Below are 6,509 nucleotides of genomic sequence, written 5' to 3'. Positions count from 1 at the left end.
TTGCTATGTCTTCATGGCAATCTTCATTTACGATCACTTGTCACAATTGGCAAGTTCCTATAGTTGAATCTACTTCATGTTTTCTCAAGATAATCAGAGGTAACTGTCAGACTCTGTAACAATCAGTGACTAGCAAAATGAAGGGTGATGCCTGTTGTATCATATCTGACATGTGGTAGCCATGCTAACAGCAAAGCTTTTATTTTATATTAGCAGGTCTCAGATGATTATATTTCCGATGAACTGGGAATGTGCTATTGTAAGATGCCTAGAATGTGAGAGGAATTAGTGTAATCATGATAAATGAATGTTATACACAAGTCTTTTAATTTCTATGTGCATCATGATATTGTTGAACAAGTCAGAAGATACTGAAGCGTGAAGTTTGTTTTGAAGTTTGGTGTGAAAAATACAGAGCAGTAGCCAACTTACTTTCTGCCCAATTTCGGTTTCACTGTAGAAGATAATCAAGCCAGTGTACAATGGGCTGCTGATTCACTATTGCTCTAGTTCATGCTACCAGAAAGGTAAGGGATGAGAAGGTATTATTTTGTCAGGAAGTATATGCCACATTGAAGTGTTTAACTGTGGGTGTTTCAGATGAGTATCTGACTGCAGGTGTCCTGTTGCAGTATCTGAATGTAAAGTTTATGTTAAAATGCCAGACTTTGTTGACCTTCATGGAATACTGACACTATTGTAGTCTATTTAGCAAGTGTGCTTGTCTTTTATTCTAAAATTCCCTTCATGAAACGTGTTTCATCCTATTGTCCTGACTGGGAAGTTCCTCCAGACTTTATGTAATTCTAGAAGTTACATAAAATTCAGGGGATGAAGGGCTTATGCCTGAAACATCAACTCTCCTGCTCCTCCTATGCTGCCTGACTTGCTGTGCTTTTTCCAGCACCACACTTTTCGACTCTGACTCTCCAGCATCTGCAGTCCTCACTTTCTCCTGAATTTTGAAAGTAAATCACCTGTGTAACTTTACTGTGGGAAAAATGTTATCTGCTCATCCTCAGCTTTTGAAATTTGGGTCAGGTATCTGCAAATTGTCCTCTCAATAAGGGAGATGGAAAAATGGTTCAACTTTCTACCCAGGACTTTGGCTGCTGCAAGCCATTCAAAGACAATTATTAAAAAAACAAGTTTTATCATGTTTACATTCTGAGTTACTCAGATCACTTCTTATACATCAGGTTTAATGCTTTCAGTTATTTCTATAATTTACTATTTACAGCATCTTACATTTCTTGCACTATTTTAAGTGTCTGATAGCATTCAAATGTCAACAGAAAATGTTTAATTTTAAATAGGACCATGAAACAAACAGATGACTCACAGCATGTAACTATAGTATTGTGGTTGCTATCTAAATCCTCCTCTAGGAAACTGTAATTTCAATTTCCATTTGCAGTAATAGACTGTGAGTTTGATCAATCTGCCTCAACATGCAGCCTAGACTATATCATTCACCTTATGATAAAGATTTCAATTTAAGGTTGGTTCAGTTAGCATGAAGTTATTTTTCTCATGTACTTTACAGATATCATATTCCTAACTTTTATGCATGGTAGACTTCTTGAAATTAACTTTAAAAAGTGGACAGTGTGCTGCAAAAAAAAACTTCCGAGGGTCAGCTGACATTTTGCGATTTCTGCGCAAAGATTTAACCTAGATCTTAGGAAAATTCTGAAATTGTGAATGCCTTCCCTTAAAAAAAACAAAATCCAAAACCATTTGTAATCCAATCCTTTCTATTGACTGAAAATCATTGTCAATACTCCCTAACCCCACACCCTAGGCTCTGTATCTGCAGGCTCAATCCTTAACAAAGGGATATGCTGAGTTAAAAATCACACAACACCAGGTTATAGTCCAATAAATTTGTTTGGAAGCACGAGCTTTTGGAGTGCTGCTCCTTCATCAGGTGGTTCATCAGGCAGCACTCTGAAGGCTAGTGCTTCCAAATAAATTTATTGAACTATAACCTGGTGTTGTGTGATTTTTAACTTTGTAAAAACAATGACTGCAGATGCTGGAAACCAGGTTCTGGAGTAGAGTGGTGCTGGAAAAGCACAGCAGTTCAAGCAGCATCCGAACTTTGTAAACCCCAGTCCAACACCCGTATCTCCAAATCATGGATATGCTGAGAAAGTAGTTTATCAAAATCAGGTGTGAACAGTCACCATTCACTCCCCATTGTGTTGCAATGGCTTCTTATTTTGAATCCTTTGTGTGAACAATAGAAGTAATGATCACAGAGTTGCCATGATCAAAACTGTCCACAGATATCAAGGTTTATTTTATTCCAAGAACCAGCCAGAGTAAAGTCAGACCGCAAACCAACAGAACAAAGGGAACAGCAAACAGAATGGAACAAACACAGAGAATGCCAAAGAAACTCAACTGGCTTGGCAGCCTCTGTAGAGAGAGAAAAACAGAATTAATTTTTTGAGTCCAGTATGGCTCTTTTTCAGAACTTCTTTGGAAAACTGGAACGCTCCTTGAACAACCAGTTAGCCCAATAGTAGGAGAGAGAGAGAGAGAGAGAGAGAAAGAGAGAGAGAGAGAGATTCATTTGTTCAGTTTTGTCTTTTTTGTTAATGGATGTTAAGGTTCGAAGCACTGCAACTGAACAAATGCATCTTGAAGTGCAGGTTCATATTCCTTGAAAGTGGAGATGCAGGTAGATAGGATAGTGAAGAAAGTGTTTGGTATGCAAACTTTTATTGGTCAGTGCATTGACTATAGGAGTTGGGAGGTCATGTTGCGGCTGTACATGATTATGATTCGGCCTCTTTTGGAATACTGTATGCAATTCTGATTTCTTTCCTATAGGAAAGATGTTGTGAAACGTGAAAGGGTTCAGAACAGAACAAGGAGGTTGACAGGGTTGGAGGGTTTGAGCTATAGGGAGAGGCTGAGTAGGTTGGGGATATTTTCCCTGGAGCGTCAGAGGCAGAGGGGTGACCTTATAGAGGTTTATAAAATCATGAGGGGCATGGATAGGATAAATAGACAAAGGTTTTTTTTTCCACAGTGTGGGGGATTCCAAAAGTAGAGGGCATAGGTTTAGGGTGAGAGGGAAAAGATATAAAAGGGTCCTAAAAGGCAATTTTTTTCATGCAGAGGATGATGTGCGTATGGAATGAGTTGCTAAAGGAAGTCATGGACAAGCAGGAGGCTGGAAGAATACAGCAAACCAGGCAGCATCAGGAGGTCGAGAAGTCAATGTTTTGGGTTTAACCCTTCTTCAGGACTGGGGCTGGGTGTAGGGGGAGCTGCAGCCAAATGGGGTGGGAGGACAGGATGGTGAGGTGGGGATAGGTGAAGTCATCTGGAGGGTACGACCTGGTTGGCCAATGGAAGGAATGAATCCAGTTGGGAGCTGGAAGGAAGGGTCGGCCAGAGGAATGGGAAGTGGAGTAGCTGGATAGGGAGTCAGGGAATGGGAAGGGAGGTCATATAAAATTGGAAAACGCAGTATTGAGTCCTCTAAACTGAAGGCTGCTCAGGTGGAGGTTGAAGTGTCGTTCTTCCAATTTGTGGTCTGATTCGTTGTGGCAATGGAGGAGGCTAAGGATGGTCATGTCGGAAAGGGAGTGGGAGGGGTAATTAAAATGGACGGTGACTGGGAGGTCAGATCTGCCCTTGCGGGCCCGGCTGAGATGTTCGGCAAAATGTTCCCTTACTATACGCTTGGTCTCTCCGATGTAGAGAAGACCACATCGGGAACACCAGATACATTAAACTAGGTTGGAGGAGAGGCAGGTGAACCTCTGTCTCACCTGCAAGCACTGTTTGGGGCCCTGGATGGAGATGAGGAGGTGGAATGCCGGCAGGTTTTGTATCTTTTCCTGTTGCAGAGGAAGGTACCCTTGCGTTTGGGGTGGGGGGTGGGGTGGTTGGTGGGGAGAGTGGCATGAACTAAGGATTGGCAAAGGGAATGATCTTTACAAAAGGTGAGAGGGTTGGGGAGGGGAAGATATTCTTGGTGGTGTTGTCTAGTCGGAGTTGGAGAAAGTGTTTAAGGATGATGTGTTCGATGCAGAGAATGGTGGTAACTCTGGACAAGGGGGACCCTGTCTTTATTGCGTTTGGTGATGGGGGAGCAGTTACAATAGTGGAGCAAGGAATGGAGACAGGGTTGTGGAGGGCTGTCTGGAACGAAGAGGGGGGAAAGCACTTTGTTCAAAATAGCTTAACATCTGGGATGCTTGGGAGTGGAATCCTCGTCCGAGTGGATGCAGAGGAGGCAGAGGAATTGGGAGAACGGGATGGAGTTCTTGCAGGATACTGGGTGGGAGGAGGTGAAGTCCATATACTTGTGAGTGTCTATTGGTTTGTAGATTTGGAACTCCTCCAATTTCCTCCAAATCCAAGGGGTGGCCGTGGGCATTTGGATGGGCTTTAGCTACACCTGCCTCTTTGTCAGCTATGTCGAACAGTCCCTCTTCAGTACCTACACAGACACTGTGCTCCAACTCTTCCACTGTTACATCAATGACTGCATCAGTGCAGCATCCTGCACCCAGGCTGAACTGGAGCAGTTCATTAATTTCACCTACAACTTCCACCCTGCCCTCAAATTCACTTGGTCCATCTTGGACACCTCCCTCCCCTTTCTTGACCTCTCCATTTCCATCTCCAGCCACTGTCTCCAGGCGGACATTCACTATAAACCCACAAACTCTCACACCACCTGGGCTAAACCTACAACATTTAAAAGGCATCTGGATGGGTATTTGAATAGGAAGTCGTCAGAGGGATATGGGCCAAATGTTGGCAAACGGGACTAGATTTATCAGGTTGGCATGGACAAGTTGGACCAAAGGGTCTGGAGTTATGTATAACTCCATAACTCCAAGACCTAAAGTCATGCTTTGTAACTGGAATCTATGTTTCCATGTGTGTGTCTGTGTGCATGAGAGAGTGAGTGTGCTCTTTGTGTTTACATTTTGGGGCCTGGGTAAAGAAACATTATCCTTTATTCTCATTTAAATTTCCCTGACATTCTGCTTTGTGTCTATTACTGAAAATCACAGCAAAATGTTTTAAAACATTCCCCCTGAAACACCTCATTTGGTGGACAACCGAGAAATGGGGAGGAAAGGGAAAATCTTGCTATGTTTCTTTTTTCCCTGTCCAGAACACTAGAAACAGAGATGTGTGGAAACATGTGTTTGTGTTTCCATGAAATTTGTGTTTATACCGAAAGTGAAAAGGCAAAAGGAATAGTTTCTGAGCAGACATTTTTGCAAAATGAAGATATTATATAGTTTTTCTGAAGTTATGTATGTGCCTGTAATTGTATAGATAGTTCCTGCATAGCTCTTAAAAATCCAGGAAGCAGGGAAAGAACAGAATACAAATTTATTTAAAGTGGATGGCATTTTATTTCAGGTTTTCATTTATGGTAAGGCTGTCTTATTTCAAAGGAACACTGTTGTCAGCTGGTGTGTGTATTCTGTAAAAGTGAGGATGCAATGCTGCAGCTAACTTTTGAAAGCCACATTTCTACCATCAAAGAGCACTCAACATCAGAAGATGGAGTTGCCATGTGCTCCTCTAAAACTGAAATATATTCTGGTGGGGAGTAAAGGGTACTTATGTTGCTTGTATTAAAGGATTTTCCCAGTAGGGCATATTTGGCAAAACTCTTAAATTTTTGCACATACATCCACTCCAAGCTCCTTTGAACTGTTATCCAAAGATTGGAGACACTTTTCTTGCAGTGAAAATGGTGGGAAACAGAGCAGGTGCCATATTTTTCTCCTGTGTGTGTTTGGTGGGAAGGTACAGATGATGTTGTTGAAACCAGCCAGTGGAAAGCAACAGGCAAGTGGGAGTACAAACCTCAAATCACTTTCTGTATTTGCCTACCACTGACCTGGTGCAGAATTGTCCATGCAGTGGGTGTAGGTTACAGCAGTGAAATGGAAACCAAGAGGCTAGCCTAATCCTCCTGTGTGAGGAATTTTTTAAAAAAATTATGTATTTATGCTCTTCCTTGAGTCATGGAGTCATAGATATGTACAGCATAGAAATAGACCCTTCGGTCCAACTCGTCCATGCCGACCAGATATCCCAACCCAATCTAGTCCCACCTGCCAGCACCTTGCCCATATCCCTCCAAACTCTTCCTATTCATATACCCATCCAAATGCCTCTTAAATGTTGCAATTGTACCAGCCTCCACCACTTCCTATGGCAGCTCATTCCATAGACGTACCACCCTCTGTGTGAAAAAGTTGCCCCTTATGTCTCTTTTATATCTTTCCCCTCTCCCTGTAGCTCAAATCCTCCAACACTGGCAACATCCTTGTAAATCTTTTCTGAACCCTTTCAAGTTTCACAATATCTTTCCGATAGAAAAGAGACCAGAATTGCACAATATTCCAACAGTGGCCTAACCAAAGTCCTGTACAGCTGCAACATGACTTCCCAATTCCTGTATTCAATACTCTGACCAATAAAAGAAAGCATACCAAATGCCTTCTTCTCTA

The sequence above is a fragment of the Chiloscyllium plagiosum genome, chromosome 25 (assembly GCF_004010195.1).
Source record: "Chiloscyllium plagiosum isolate BGI_BamShark_2017 chromosome 25, ASM401019v2, whole genome shotgun sequence".
In the NCBI taxonomy this organism is placed as follows: Eukaryota; Metazoa; Chordata; class Chondrichthyes; order Orectolobiformes; family Hemiscylliidae; genus Chiloscyllium; species Chiloscyllium plagiosum.
Note: the sequence above shows the minus strand (reverse complement) of the source record.